This window comes from Anarrhichthys ocellatus, unplaced genomic scaffold (genome assembly GCF_004355925.1).
Source record: "Anarrhichthys ocellatus isolate YVR2014 unplaced genomic scaffold, GSC_Weel_1.0 scaffold6, whole genome shotgun sequence".
Lineage (NCBI taxonomy): Eukaryota > Metazoa > Chordata > Actinopteri > Perciformes > Anarhichadidae > Anarrhichthys > Anarrhichthys ocellatus.
In genome coordinates, this window is record NW_022280036.1 from 11,710,553 (window position 1) to 11,725,787 (window position 15,235).

Below are 15,235 nucleotides of genomic sequence, written 5' to 3' on the forward strand. Positions count from 1 at the left end.
GGGGCAACCCCAGACTCTGAATAAGAAATGGACGATTGGTTTGTGGGCTGCCGTTTTGAAGCCTTGAGTTTAGCTTTTTTTCCGTCACCATCTTGGTTTTAGGCTGTTAACATCTTTTTGGCTTTTTGCAAACAAGAAGTGACGCGAGAGGTTGGAGCTAAGTACAACTGAACTCTGATTAACTATATAATACTTTCTAAGCAACCAAAAAGGGTTAGAATTAACTACTATGAACTGAAAACACACTGAGAAAAGGGTTGAGGTTCTAAGATGAAAACACCGAAAACGTTTGGCTCGGTGCTTGCTGTTAAAAGACGTTAACAAAGAGGATTGCAGATGTATCGCCTAGCAGGCAAAATGTCTGACCTGTCGGGGAGCCACAGCCAATGAGAGCGCAAGGCATGTATTGAAGGAAAACTTGGGGGAGGCATCTCTTATTAGTCGTCCAAAAAACTGAAGACTTTGACACCAATAGTACAGTTTTGAGCACTTTCCAGAAAGATTGAGTTTCACATCCTTCCTATCTGCTACTCTGGTTAAAAAGCAAAAGTACAATGCAATCAATCAATCAGCTACCAAGCTCAATCAGACAGATCCTGAGGGATCTCGTCTCTTCATCATTTTTTATACATGCCACCAAAAACATTGTCATAGTTTCTATTGGAAAACGTATTATAGCCATTTGGTTACTCCAGTAGAGCATTTCTTAATTTATCCTCAAAATGACACCGGCTATTTGCTGAACTAACTTTTGGGTTGGCCCAAGAACGACGTGTGAGATGACGATTACTAGAGCACTCTGCTGTATAAGTAATACGGTTGAAAATCAGCTAAGGATACCTAGAATTTGCACTTTGTATGAATGACATCCCATCTTTATAGTTTATAGAACTATACATATTCTGAATACTAATATTCAGAATATGTCCAATACCTGCCAACCACTCTGCCACAACATCTTAGATTATCAGGCAGCTGTGAACTCAACAAAACTTCTCCTGTCTAGGCATATTTCCTTATATATTTCCTGACTGCCACTGCTACAAAAAAAAAAAACTGCACTGACTGAACAGTCTGAGATTGTTTGAATAATTTGTTGGATTATGCTTTACTTTGTATTTTTTAAATGCCTGCTCTGGGATTTATTATAATGTCAGCAAATGACAGAGAAAAGATGTAAAATGACAGAAAAGGAAATGCCAGCTATTCCCGACAAAAACATTAAACATGTCGATTGATAGTGACGTTGAAGGCGGGGTGTGTGCGTGCATGTGTGAGGGAAGAAGTGATCAATGGCGGTTCCCTCTCCTTTCCAGCGCACAGCAGCAGATGGGGAGGGGGTGTGGGCTAGTGGGATGAGTCACACGCATAATGAACCTGCCTGTTGTGCTATTCAATACAAAAAAGGAAAAGGAAAACAGAAACACAAACAGCAAAGTAGGCTGGCTTTTATCGAAACAGTCGACACAAGCAACCAGGAGACAAACTGGTCCTCTACTGGAGTGTGCAGCACTTGTCACAACAATGCTTTGTCACATCCTATGGAAGCTGTGGCCCAAATACCAAAGGTAAAGCTTGCTTTTTTTCCCACTGTTGCAAATGCAGACTGCCAACTGATGCTCAATAATCTTCGAGGTTGGTTGGTTGAAAATATAAATACTTCACATTTGTATCACTGGTGCACTGAGCACGGACACTATGCATCTGTATGAGGTTTAGTACACGTTTCACCCCTTTTACTCACTCACACACCTAATAAACTAAGCTAGAAATGAAGTGGGTGCAAAACAAAAATGGAGAATTGGATGTTTACAAGGTAATTTATAAAGCAAATTGAAAATCTAGTCCCCCTGCCCTGAGGGAAAACAAGCTTCTTCAAAAGCCCAGAATGCTGTTGTGAAAATCTTCCCTCTTTTTTAAAAAGCCTGCTGCTTTTGCCACCAGATGGACAAAACTACTTCTTGAAAAGATTTGGTGGGAATGGGTTTGGCATTTGCAAGGATGATTGACATCAAACTTGGTAGTGAGTCATTCACATTGATATTTCATCCGGAGGGGTGTCAGCGAGGCTGTCGCCTAGACCGGGCCTTCCTAGCGAATGCAGCAGTTTGGAATTGAGCCGGAACACAACGTGGATCACCTCAGTCTCTACATGCAGAGATGATTCTCCAAACACAAGTAATTACTGAAGTCTGTTTTGTACTCCGTTTAGCGTGTGTAATATCTGCCTTTCCCAGCAGAGGGAATAGGAGAGTTAGGAGTGGTCCAAGTGGCGCAGACCGACAGTGAAGCTGCAAGGTGCTATAACACAGGACACTTCAGCAGTCACCCCATAGCATTCTTAACGAGAGCTTTTCTTCCCAAAAAGAAAAATGTAAACACATTACAGTCACTCATTTGCTTTATTAATACAATAAAACAGGTTAGAGCATCTATTTAGAGGGATTTTACAAACATAGATGATGTGGGGAAAGGACTCTTTTTTTCCTTATTGAGAATTTGAAAACATAATACAGCTCATACAACAGTAAATAATATCCTGGCCATGTGGAAAAAGGGGCCTCATCTCAAGTCGTCTTGTGGTTGAATTCATTAGGAAAAGGGGAACAGGAACCTGAGAGAAGGCCGAGTACTCACCTAAATCCTACTTGTGACTCCCCAGCCCAGGTCAGTTACAGTGGGGGATCTAAAATGTCATTGAGGGGAGTTTTTACAGATCTTGTTACACTAACACACAGACCATTAGGGAGACAGATACACAGGTACAGGATCGCTTTTCTTGTCGCGTCCGTTGCCATGGCAAGAGTGGAGGTAACCGGTTTGCATTTCTTTCTCTGTCACACAAAGTTCATGGCGAGACACAAGTGAGCACACATTTTAGCCAGTTTGCGACACGAGAGCATGTTATGAAGAGATGAAGGTGGAGGTTATGATTACGGGAATGATGATGGTTTTATCGACTTCAGAGTGTGTCTGGCTGTTGCCTTAATGCACTTGACATCAATGTCACAGTTAAAACTGCTGCTTTGCTCAAACAATATCAAGACTATCTGACAATGAATTCATTTTTGAACCCCCTTATGACAACTTCTGTATTTCTCCGATATCAACTGTTCTTAAGAAATGTGTAAAGAGTCTGTAAAAGTGTGTTTTTCGTCTCTCTACTGTATTTAAATGATTGGGATATGTGTGTATATTAGTCGAGCGTGTAGGAGGTGGAGGTGAGGGTGTGGTGCACAAAACAGATGGTCAGTGAGAGCAGACAAACTCAAAGGGCATGAAAGTGTCCCGCAATTACTCTGTCAAGAGATTATATTGATGGTGATCAGCGATGTCAGAGAGGCACGCAGCTCTTTGGCTCATCTACCTAAATTCAAAGTGTACTAAACATACTACCTGTGTGTCTGAGAGTGAGTAAGAGAGTGAGTGAGTGAGTGAGTGAACAAGTGATACAGGAGCCCAAAAATATTGACAAAACTCTTTGCCAGAGGGCTGCTTCCAAATGCCTCTCTTTATGTTCAGATAATCTCTCTTTTGTCAGAGGAATGCTGTAGAGTTACGACAAATACTTTCATTCCTCGTCTATTCAGTGCTGTTTGCACTCTTTTGGCACAAGTTTAAATAAACGGCTCTTGAGGAGGTATTTGAACTAGTTAGAACAACACAAATCTACACAGAGAAGAAAAACTGCATTCGCTAATTTGCGTTCAAAAACACCAATCTGTTGTTTGGAGGTCAAACAAATAAGTGAGAATCAACGAATCCTATTGAATTTAGAAGCCATAAAGAAAAAGCCAGTAGAGACTTAAAGAATATTTTAGTTGTACTTTTCTTTCATGTGTCCCCTGCTGCGTATGCCAATTAGAAACAGAAATGAATCATAGGAGTTCTGTGAAGAAGGAAGAAGTGACCCAGCTGTTACAGAACTTTATCAGAGCTCAAATAAGAATCATTAAGTCATGGTGTTATTCCACGTTTAGTTTTTTTCACTAATAAGGAAATAAGGTCAGTTTTTGTGTGGGATTCAGGATTGTAGGTGTCAAAACTGCTTAATAGGAGAAACTCTACATCCTATAAGGCAAAGCTTTGTGCTGGCTCTATGCTTCCCTCCTGTAAGGGGGTGAGGCTGTTTGTGGGAGATTACAAAGAGATCATACAACAAGTTTGTTTATGTGTAATATTTGAACATTTTAGATAATAAGGCCTGTGATTATTTACAGGGTGGCAACGTCTGCTAGTCCCACAGTCCTTTAGTCCAACACTTTGGTCTACAGTTGAATGTCATGAACACTAATGAAACGATAAATAGCATGAAATTTGGTGCTGATATTCGTGGTCCCCAAAGGGTGAGTTCTAATTTGGTGAACTTTATCATTCTAATTGTGGGTGGCATATGATTAACTGTGTGCTGGTGCTGAGCAAAAAAAAAAGATGTAAAAGGGCTGTAAGAAAAAAGAAAAAGGAAATACAAGAGTAAAATAAAAAAATGTCAAATTCACTGTCACAATTGTTTTAAAGTAGGGTTTTGGTAACTGTGAACGATTTTTGTATATGAAATTGATTTGATTTTGATCTGTCCCACTTGTTGCATCTGGACTCTTTAAGAAACTATCTGCTGCCTTTAAATGGGTGGGGGGGGGGGTGACGATTTGATTAAGTGGTATTGAAGCCTGACTGTGTCCACCTACATATAATGTATTTATTCTACTTTTTTATCTTTTGGTTTTATCTCAGTCGAGCCCCTTTTTTTTTCAGATTGCACCATGCAGATTGCCGTTTCTGCTCACGTTTTTTAAACAAGTAGGCTGGGCCGCATTGTTTGTTTAGCTGGAAATGCTCCCCGACCTACAGACATGTACGCACAGGTATAACAAGGCTGGCAAAGTTTTAATACTGCTGGGGATCAAACAAAACCTAATGAAGGCATGATTCTACTATGTAAACACTACCGACATGTTCAAACACACTTCTGAGAAGTTCACACGTAATTAGAGTTGCAACTAATAACTCATTCAGAGATTCATGCTCCCAAGATGATACAAGACCCAGATTAATGTCTTCAGTTAGTTATCTTGTCCTGCCAATAAATAAAAAAATCATGTTGCACCTATAATCAAATGCCACTCTTAAAAGCAATAGCAAAAACTATCAATAAACTATCACAGCTTTCACCAAATACATTTGTGAATGGTCAGCTCTTGATCTAAACAATCATAAAACACTGCTGACACGATTTTGCAAAAGAAGCAACAGCAAACTGCAAATGCAATTCAGGGATCTTCCCATGAGGACTGGGAGAGTGAGCGGCTGACGAACCATAGACTGACATAGACTGGTAGTAAATGTGTATCAAATACTGCACAGGCTATCCACGGAGACACAGAATAAAATAGGACTGTGCCGCTTTCAATGGCAACCATGGACACTGAAAGTGAGGATCACATTAAAGATTTGATGCACATAACGTCTGAGAGAAATATCTTCAGCTGCTGAAGTGTCTGACTTTCTTCACGATAGCTTTCTTTCTCTGGGAAAACAAAGTCACAAATACTAACTGGGCAGTCTGTTTTTGACATCCCTTTTTTGGATTGGCTGCAACAGGACATAGGCTATTGGTCTACACAAGTGTGTGCTCTCAGTGTAGCACAAGGCAGAAGACATACTGGAAAACTATCTAAACAATTTCAGGAAGCTGGCTAGTCCGTCTGTCACAGTGTCTCCCAACACCATATATAGCCAATTTCAGACACAATCTAGGCTGTTATGAAAGACATAAGCACGGTTAAGTGTCTTTATGTTCCTCCTGGGTTTGCCTTTAAGCTCAGGAAAGATTCATAAAGGTGCATAGAGCCATGGACATAAGGCAGCTTATTTACTGTATTTGTGGAGAAGCGAGAAAATCAATAGTGTTGATCAAATATGTGACATTGGCCAAAGTAAAATATTGTTTAGGTCTACATAAGCAGCACAAAGTAACTTTGAAATGTAAAATGAATCAACAGTCAGTTAAAACTGCTTTATTACAGTTGCTACTTGGTTAGAAGAAAAAGCACTTCAGACAGGAAAATACACTACATGTATGAAAACCATAATACACAATGAAATGTCCTGTTTAGTAAAGGGAAACCCACTGCCATCCAAGCTGGTCCTTAGTTTGTCAGTATTTTAGGTTGCGAGGAATAACAAGAAATCCCCATTCAATAATATAATGCCTCCAGAAATAAAAATCCATAAAAGAAAGAGCACAGAAGTGAAGACATTTCAACAAGAAACTTCTACTAGCTCACTTTATGTCACACAGCACTGTAATGCAAATGTATGGGCGACCCCACAGCTTGTCTTTAACAAAACACAAACACAAAATCTGTTTACTGTACGAGGACTATGATCATGATTCCACCTGAGCACGCATGCACTACATGATTATGTGGCTGATTTGCTGGTCACTGGGATGAGGAAAAATAACAAGGACATGAAACTGCCATGAACTAAATTTAATTTGACAAAATAGCAGCAGGATACTTGAACAAAGACAAGAAATAACACCTTTAAACAGGGAATGGGATGACAAACAATTCCAATGGAATGCAAGCGAAGCTCGCTTTCCCAGAGAGGTGATTTGAAACGGTTATAGTTATGTGTATATTTTTCAAAGATAATATAGTATAAACTTGTTTCTCAAGTGCTTTTGTTTTTCTAATACGAGCAGGAGCTCTGGTTAATGAGGCTGAACCTATCTGAAGGCTCCTGGATGGCAACCAGACTACAGTGAACTAAAGACTTAATCAATCCAAAATGATATTATGATCAGCTGTTGTAAAGGTGTAAGACGATCGATTGATCCTCTTGCTTTCAGCTCAGGTGGATCATTTTTTGCATTTTGAACACAAGTGTGCCATGACCGCTGTCCAAGGTGCTGATCCTTGGGCAGCCGTGGATGTGGGAGCTGTCAGAGGATACTCAACATTGTCCCTCAGGTTAGGTAAACTGGTGACGAACAAATGTTTTTTTTGCCTGTAGGTGTGAATGTATCACTTTGAATTGTGGGAATGAGCACCACAACAGAAATACCGCTCACCTTCACTGTACTTGGGTGGCAGCAGATTTTTCAGAGAAACATATCAACAAAACTTGACAAGTGGAAATCAAACTATGGCCTGATACCACTAGAGTCGGAGGTATACGTTTTGTCATGTTGTGGGTAAAGTGAATCCTAAATGCCGCTTCTCAAACAGCACAGTAACACAAAAAAATGTATTTGACAAAACTTCTAATACTGCTAATTAGTTTTTTCCATGAATGCATACACTCAGTGGCCACTCTATTAGGTATATCAGGACAATCTATTGTAATCCAATACTATTGCAATCTAATGATACTATTCAGCGCCACAATATACTAAAGAGCAAGCCTACAGCAAAGCTTGGGCAGATTTGATGGTTAACCACAACTGTAATGATAGAGCCAGTCAGCTTATTTGTTTTAAATGGATAGAGATCCAACTGGTATTGAAACTTTGTCTATTTAAATACACGAGCCGTTTGCAATCATTCTGCAGAAGCAGCAATGTCGCACACAAATTACCTGCTGGTGTTCCCAACTAAAATGTCAGTGTAATCAGTCAAGACTTTAGAGCCCTGATTACGCATCACTTTATCACTATTTAGGGTCACAATCGCTGAAGTAGGATGCCAAGCTAGAAGTCCTAATGACTCCTAATTTAATGGATGGTTGGCTGGTTGTTTGTCTTACTGGAATGATTGCATTTAAAGCTATTGTTTTAACTCCCTTGCAAGCCCTAGATTATGTGGCTTGAGTGCCGACGTCACCCTGTTACATGACGGTGGACATGAAGACAGACTGTGCAACGTTATCCAAGCCCCTGGAGATTTTCCTAGATGTTATCAAAAACACCAGTCCCTCCCTAGCACCTTCCTTTACATGATGTGCTGCTCAATTATAGAGTGATCTTGCACCGAATGAATCTGAAATGACACAGTGACGAGAACCAAGTCGATTTAGATCTTGAATGACCCATGCTCCGTATCCCCAAACATGCACTGTAGTAGCAGACAATAATTAGGAAAAAAATGAATGCTATTCAGAAGAATCGATCTTGCTCTTTTACCATAAGACATTTGATTACTTCTTCTTTGGACGTCATCTTTTTGGAGCCTAAACTTTAGTTTAAAGTTGTAAAGCTCCATGTACGGCTGATGATATATTATGAAGCCTCTTGTAATGTTGTAATGTAACCTCCACTCACTCTACTCGCCCCAAGTCAAACACCACAACATCCTCAACCCCCTCACGTCTTCTTCCTTTTCCTTCTTCTCCTTATGTACTCTTTTTCTCTCCCCACCACTTTCAGATAATTTATGCCAGCTCTGCCGATGTTCTACAGTTACATTTGTTGTATTTTTCAATTCAAATCTCACTGCAAAGAGGAAAACCCTGGTCCCTGTCTTCTACATGAAGCTCATAAAGCCCATGTCAAGCATCCGCCCACTTCAAGGACTCCTGGCTCTTACACCACAGTGGTGATGAGGAGATCCCTGGAGAAACACGGATAGCAGGCACTTGTATCTTCTCTGAAACTATGAGCCAATAACTCAATATTTACTGTACGTGGGCAATCCAAGGCAACGATTAGTCTTTCTGCTGCCTTATAGGCTGCCTGTGTTCTGAAAAAGTAATCTGAAAGTAATTTCATTTTAAAAGAATGAGTAATTCATCTAGCTTCTTGGAGAACTATCTAAGTATTATACTTTTTCTATTAAAACTAAAACATATTTTAATATGCATTAAGTAGCAACTTTAAAATCTCTTCTGGAGGATCAGAATATGTGTTGATGTGTGTTTCCGTTGAATTTGAGGGCCACTGCATGACCAAAGCATCTTAGATGCAGAGGATTATGATTTGCACTGCAAATCACATTATCAAGTAACGGTATGTGTCCAAATGATATGAATATGGCATTTGTATCTGTCTTTCAAGTTGTAAATCTTTGCAAATACAGCGATTTACAGAGGATGGTAAAGCATTGTGAGGATCTGATCTGGTGGCCATGAGTGACAGCTGGGGAAGAACTGATTGGATACTGAAAGAAATGGAAAGGGAGGGACCTCTACTGTGTGCATGAGTCATCACTCTCCACCCCCCCACCCCCCAGCCAAACTGTCTGTTTTTGTCTTGCAGGTTGGAGATTTACTGAGCTACATTTTCTCTGCTGGAAAGATTCATTTTCGCATAAAACTGAATGCAGACTTTAACAAGGAAATTATTGAGTAACATCATGATTCAAATTTGCAGGTATACACTACAACAAATATCCAGTGACCGTTATAGAAATGTGTCTGCTAAATCAAATCTAAGATACCTTTTTTGACATGTTCCTTTATCAATATAACTGGCTTAAACTATAAGGATTTATTAACGAAAATCACAACAACCTACTCCACAAAACAGATTCTTCAGTATACTCTGCACTGTGGCTCCAGGAAACACATCCTGACTTCGTCACAGACTACAGCCCCACTTCTTTGCTCTGTAACCGTCGTTCATGATAATAAAATTAATGTTTCCCAGAGTCTAGCAGGTTAGTTTGGGGTTGAAAATAGGGGCCAGAGGGTTTCCATGTGTGAAATCCTCCTCATTACTTTGACTAGTCTGGTCAAATCACGATTGTCATACCTGAGCTGGTACGTAAATATCCATAAAGACTAGGGGTGGGAATCACCAGAGGTCCCGCGATACGATATTATCACGATACTGCGATATTATCACGATACTGCGATATTCTGAGTATTGCGATAACATAGGCCTATATTGCGATTCATTACTTTTTTCAACTTCAAATTATGTCCCCAAATGTCAACATGTTTTATCTAATAAGATAAAGTTTTCAGTCTGTTCATCTCACTTCAATCATTTTTATTGCAGCAAAACAGGATTTGGGGCGACTGTGGCTCACTGGGTTAAGAGGGTTGTCTGGGAACCGGAAGGTTCCCAGACAACCCTCTTAACCCGGTTCGATCCTCAGCTGGGATGTGTCACGTGTCATAGTGTACCTGAGCAATACACTGAACCCCAGGCTCCCCGGGCGCCTGTCACTGGCAGCCCACTGCTCCTTATATACAGGGATGGGTCAAATGCAGAGACAAATTTCCCCCTTAAAGGGATCAATATAGTATAATAAAATAATAAAAAAAAAGATTGTCAGACAGACTGACCAACAATGCAAAATGTTGCACCCAACACACTGAACTGTTTGTGTTACTACATAGTCCAACTTAACTGAATGCAAATGTGTGGACTCAGCATATGAACTATAACTTATATAAGTAGTTATATAACTCAGTATACTCAGTATAACTTGCGATGCGTGGACGTCGAGGGCAAAGAGACAGTTATGCGCTGCACTCCCCCCATGAGCCTGGCTACTGTTGGCAGATTGTGAGGCCAGATGTCTCTATCTTTGTTTTGACCAACTCTGACCCGGGAATCACGCTGACCTCACCAGAAAACAACTAAGCACCATCTAGTGGACTGAAAAAGCAATTTTTTTTATAGTTTATATAATATAAGATCGATACTTGGCGTCCGTGTATCGATACAATATCGCTACGCAAAATATCGTGATACTATGCTGTATCAATTTTTTCCCCCACCCCTAATAAAGACTGAACTATATTTGACATTTTACTTTCACAAACTGACATTATTATTTCAGTCTCCGAGTTATTTGCCAAAAGGAGGCTTTGGCAAACTTGCTAATGCAATATTTAAGTCCTCCTCCAATCAAAAATCATTTTTACTTATTGTTTCTTCTCTTGGACATTTGAGCTTCACTGTGCAGAATGACATTCACAGAGTTTAACACTAGATGGCTATTTTCATGTCCATATGCTGGAAAGAGAAAGTTTTGGTGTGCTCAGTCCAAGTCTATAAATATGATTATGTGACATCACAACTACTTTGGAAGCCAATCTTGGTGTGATGTGGAAACAGGACACCTTCACTGCACAGATGAGAATGGCCTTTTCAGTTAAGTAGGAGACAACTTGGGTTTAGCAGTTAAATGTTTGAACAAAAACAATTAGCATATTCTGGATTTTTCAATGAGGGAGAAGGAGTATGTACTTTTAAGAAATGTGACAATCATATCAAGCACAAGATCCACATGCTTTTCGTGCGCGTTAGTGCATGTGAGCATGTCCCACTGGTTAGCTGCTCTCATACAGTGGGTACAGCTGATAACACCGTCCCAACTGACAGCGCCCCACAATCCCCCCTCAGGTTAACACTGTTAGCTCTAGCAGCACTTTAGTTGTAGTTTGTAGCCAGCACACCGACGACATGTTGGAAGCCGTTGAGAAGCACTCAAAATGCTCCCAGTAACGGATCTTGCACCTTTTAAAAAATCACTGTGGGTAAGAGAGGAGGAAACTCTGAATATTGCCACTCCTTGCTACGACATTTTGCTGCCCTGTACGTCACACTACCTCCAGGTGTGTGACTGAATGTAAACATAAGCCTTTTTAAGCAGTTTGAACAAACAATACTGTGATTTTTCTCAAGAGGCCAATCTCAACTGAAAATACAAACTTCTTGTTCAATCTGGTCGTCCAACCTCATCTGCTGTTATTCTGACATTCCTACAAATGCGTTGTTGTAAAAATACAAAATATAGACTGCTAACTTTCAGTGAATGGGAAATGCCACAAACTGTGACAGAAATGCCAAAAGAAATGCTGTTTCTTTGTTTTAACAGGCAACAAGAATTAAGGTCAAATATGATGCAGTGGATCCATTCAAAATGATTACACACTTCATTGCTCTTCTTCACTGCTCTGAAGGATTTCTCTTCAGTGTGACACTACTGTCAATACAGTGTGCCAGGGAAACAATGCAAACCATATAAAGCCCGAGAGAAAGCAGAAGTGAAACTGAAAAGAGGGGGTGGAATCATCTAACTATATTCACAAAATGTAAAGAAGCATCAGGAAAGATGACTTCCTCTCCTGAAGGTGAATTTCATGGTACTAAAGGAAGACAAAAGAAGAACAGGGCCAAGTCCATTAGGGAGTGCAAAGAGGAGTCGCGCTAAATGAAGGATTCGTGGTGGAAGGCATGGTATTAGGGGAAAGACTTCTAGGCATTTAAGAAGATGCTTCCAGTAGTTTGAAGACTGGGTATACAAAACAATTTGAAATGAAAAGAAGTAGGGAATGGGGTGGGGGCAGTGGACAGTGGCTTGGGGGAGGGGCTGTGCTCTGAGGAAAGCTTTACAGTGCAGCGCTATGCTGATTTTTGATTAAGTTCCCCTGGGCCTTTCCATGACTGGTATTATCATCAGTACACTAATATTTTGTATTTTCTTAAAGGATTGCCCCAGTGTCAATGATATTTAAATGAATTCATACAGGGCTCCTACAAATCAGAGATGTGGGCAGCAATTCAAAGACCTACAACCAGGCTGGTTGACACATTTCAATCATCCCACAGTACATACGCTCATATTTTCCATCCCTGAGCTGGCACAGATCTGTCGTTTGTAAAGGTGGAAATGACCAAAGGTCAGACTTTGATCTGAACAAATGACCATCAGCCGGCCCCGAGCTTTCAATCTCTGACAGCAGTCTTTGGGGGGTAATGGTAAGTCTCAGGAGCCTATGGCTGCCTAGAGGGTACCTAAGCTTGTGAATGGGGGCTGTCCCTCAGCAGGACGCTGCTGATACAGTCAGGATAAAATTTACCACATCGAACACTGCTGCCAGTGTGCATATATTTCCTTCAGGTACTTATCAGCAAAAGGCGAAGGTGTGAGCCAAAGCACATCTGTAAGTTATCTGTGAATTAAATAATATGACTGTAATGTGATGACACAGATCAATGCTGGTTTTAATATTGACATTTCATACCAAATTTATCAAAGATTATCTGCATTGCTTTTGTTGAAAATGGCTCAAAACGCCATCTACTGTTTTAAATCAGTCCTAATCTTGCAAGACCAATTCTGAGACAGAGTCGACCGTTTGGGACCCTCCTCCCCTCTACCCACAGTGTTTATCCTTTCTGTGTCATGGAAATTAAATTACAAAATCTGGTAAATCTGTGTTAATGACTGATTATATATCGTACATGCTTTACTATGCTGTGACAAGTGGGTGTACATGACCATTAAGTTGTTTAAATTTTCTCATTTGGCGGCTGGATAGTCCGCTAACGTTAGAAAATGAGCGGAACAGCTGGCTGGCGGCACAGAAGTGGAGTTACATTTTAATGTTAGAATTGATGCGACGGTTCTCAGAAAGGCTTTCCCTCAAAAGTATTACAAGGGAGAATATTGTGCCCATCTTTGTTTTTCAAGAACCAAGCAGGTTTTTAAGAAATTCATGTTAAGCAGGGTGTCTGCAATATAGGCTAGTTTATATAAAATCGGCAACCCCGTGCAGGGACACTCTGGTTAAACTGTGGAGGTAGACACTGTGTAAGAACTGTGAAAAGGAAGCAAGGAAATTTCTGCTACTGGTTTAGGTCAGTAGTGTCATGTAGTGTCGAGCGGACATGCTCTTCCCTGCCAAATTAGTCAGGAAACGGAGTAGGCAAGGAGTGGAAGCCCTCCAGCTGAGAACAACAGCACTTCATCAGGATGCTGCTGGGAATATAGATAATGTTGAATACACAGATAAAGTCACTGCAACGGACTTTATCAGAAAAGGTGCAACAGCAGTTTAAAAAAGATCATTAGGATGCAGGAACACATGCTGAGAAAGATCAGTAAGAGAAATAAGACCGGTTTTAAATCACCTTCACTTTAAATTGGCCCCAAGAATTGGAAAGTCGGCGACTATCATCTGCTCCTCCGTCTCGACGATCGGGTAAAGAGTAGAATTACCCTGTCTGCATGTAACTTGCATGTATTCGACCACTTGCTGATGACATTGCATTGCACTGTGTCAAGTTGAGCCAGGGGCCCATTTCACCACATGTGCAAGCTGCAATTTCCAACATGAGGTAATTTCCTCTGGCTAATTTTGACCTCTTTCAATCCTTAAAAAGAAAATGCCATACTTGCAACCCCATAAGCAGTTGAGAGCCCAGTAGGACTCGTAAATGTGTCTGCAATTTAAGAGAAACAATCATTTCTGAAACGCGACGCTGCCACCATTTTCGATCTGCGTGTGCTCAGAAAACGCTTTTGTGAAATGGGCCATACCTTTGATGACACTGCACAAAAAGCAAGTGTGTGTTGGCTGGTGTTTACAGATCAGGTCACTTTTGTCTACATCACCGCTTCCACGCGCATCACCACACATCTCTCGTGTTTACAATAGGACAAGCCTGGTTGTAGCATTTGTAGATGTGGCTGGGCCCCGCGGTAGACTTTAATGATACCGCAAAATGAGATTGCTGTTAAAAACATAACTTCATGCAAGAGGGGAAGCATGTCGAACATGACAAACTATTTACTGCAGCAAGGTATAGAAATTCACATTTCAGGAATCAGTTAATGATTCTTTTTTGCTGTTTTACAAAAAAGAGAAAATGTCTATAAACATTTGTGATAGCTAAACCTTTCTGTGAGTCGAAATCAGGTGAAAATTAAGATGAATTTAGCTATCAGCAAAATTTCACAGTCTAATAATATGATAAGAAATGGAACCATTTGTTAAAAATAAGAATCAAAATCACAAAGCACATACGCATACCTAAACCGTAAAAGTTATAAACAGTAACTAGACTACATGATGAATGTTTTGTTTTATAATGATCCTGAACATATTTAAAAGAAAGACCACTGAGATAATGCAGTTGGACCTCACACAAACACCAATTGAAGATGTGTTGCAGGAATGAGTCATCTGCTGTCCACAGGGCATGTATCTGATTAGCATACCCGCACTCACACACCAGGAACAAATGTAAATATTGCAATAAAACCTGGTGTAATAGCATCAATTCAGTGTCGAGGACGGGTTCCAGTGTATTTTCACTGAGTTTAGCAATATTGGATGCATGTGAGTATAGAGTTATACAATTTCAATAATTGTTATTAAACCTACATGCAAATATAACTCAATAATTGATGTTGTAGCAGCACTCTTCTCCAGTTTACCCCTGTGCCGTGCATCAGTTGTAAAGATATTTCTCTCACATCCTCTCTTTTTCTTTTTCTCTCTCTCACACACACACACACACACACACACACACACACACACACACACACAC

The 15,235-nt window shown here is 40.3% G+C and overlaps 1 protein-coding gene across 1 annotated transcript in view; it reads right to left on the reverse strand.

Moving 5' to 3' along the window:
• The window catches only part of mettl15 (methyltransferase 15, mitochondrial 12S rRNA N4-cytidine), a 44,884-nt gene that overhangs the window by 21,642 nt on the left and 8,007 nt on the right, over nt 1–15,235 (reverse strand). The window lies entirely within an intron of this gene.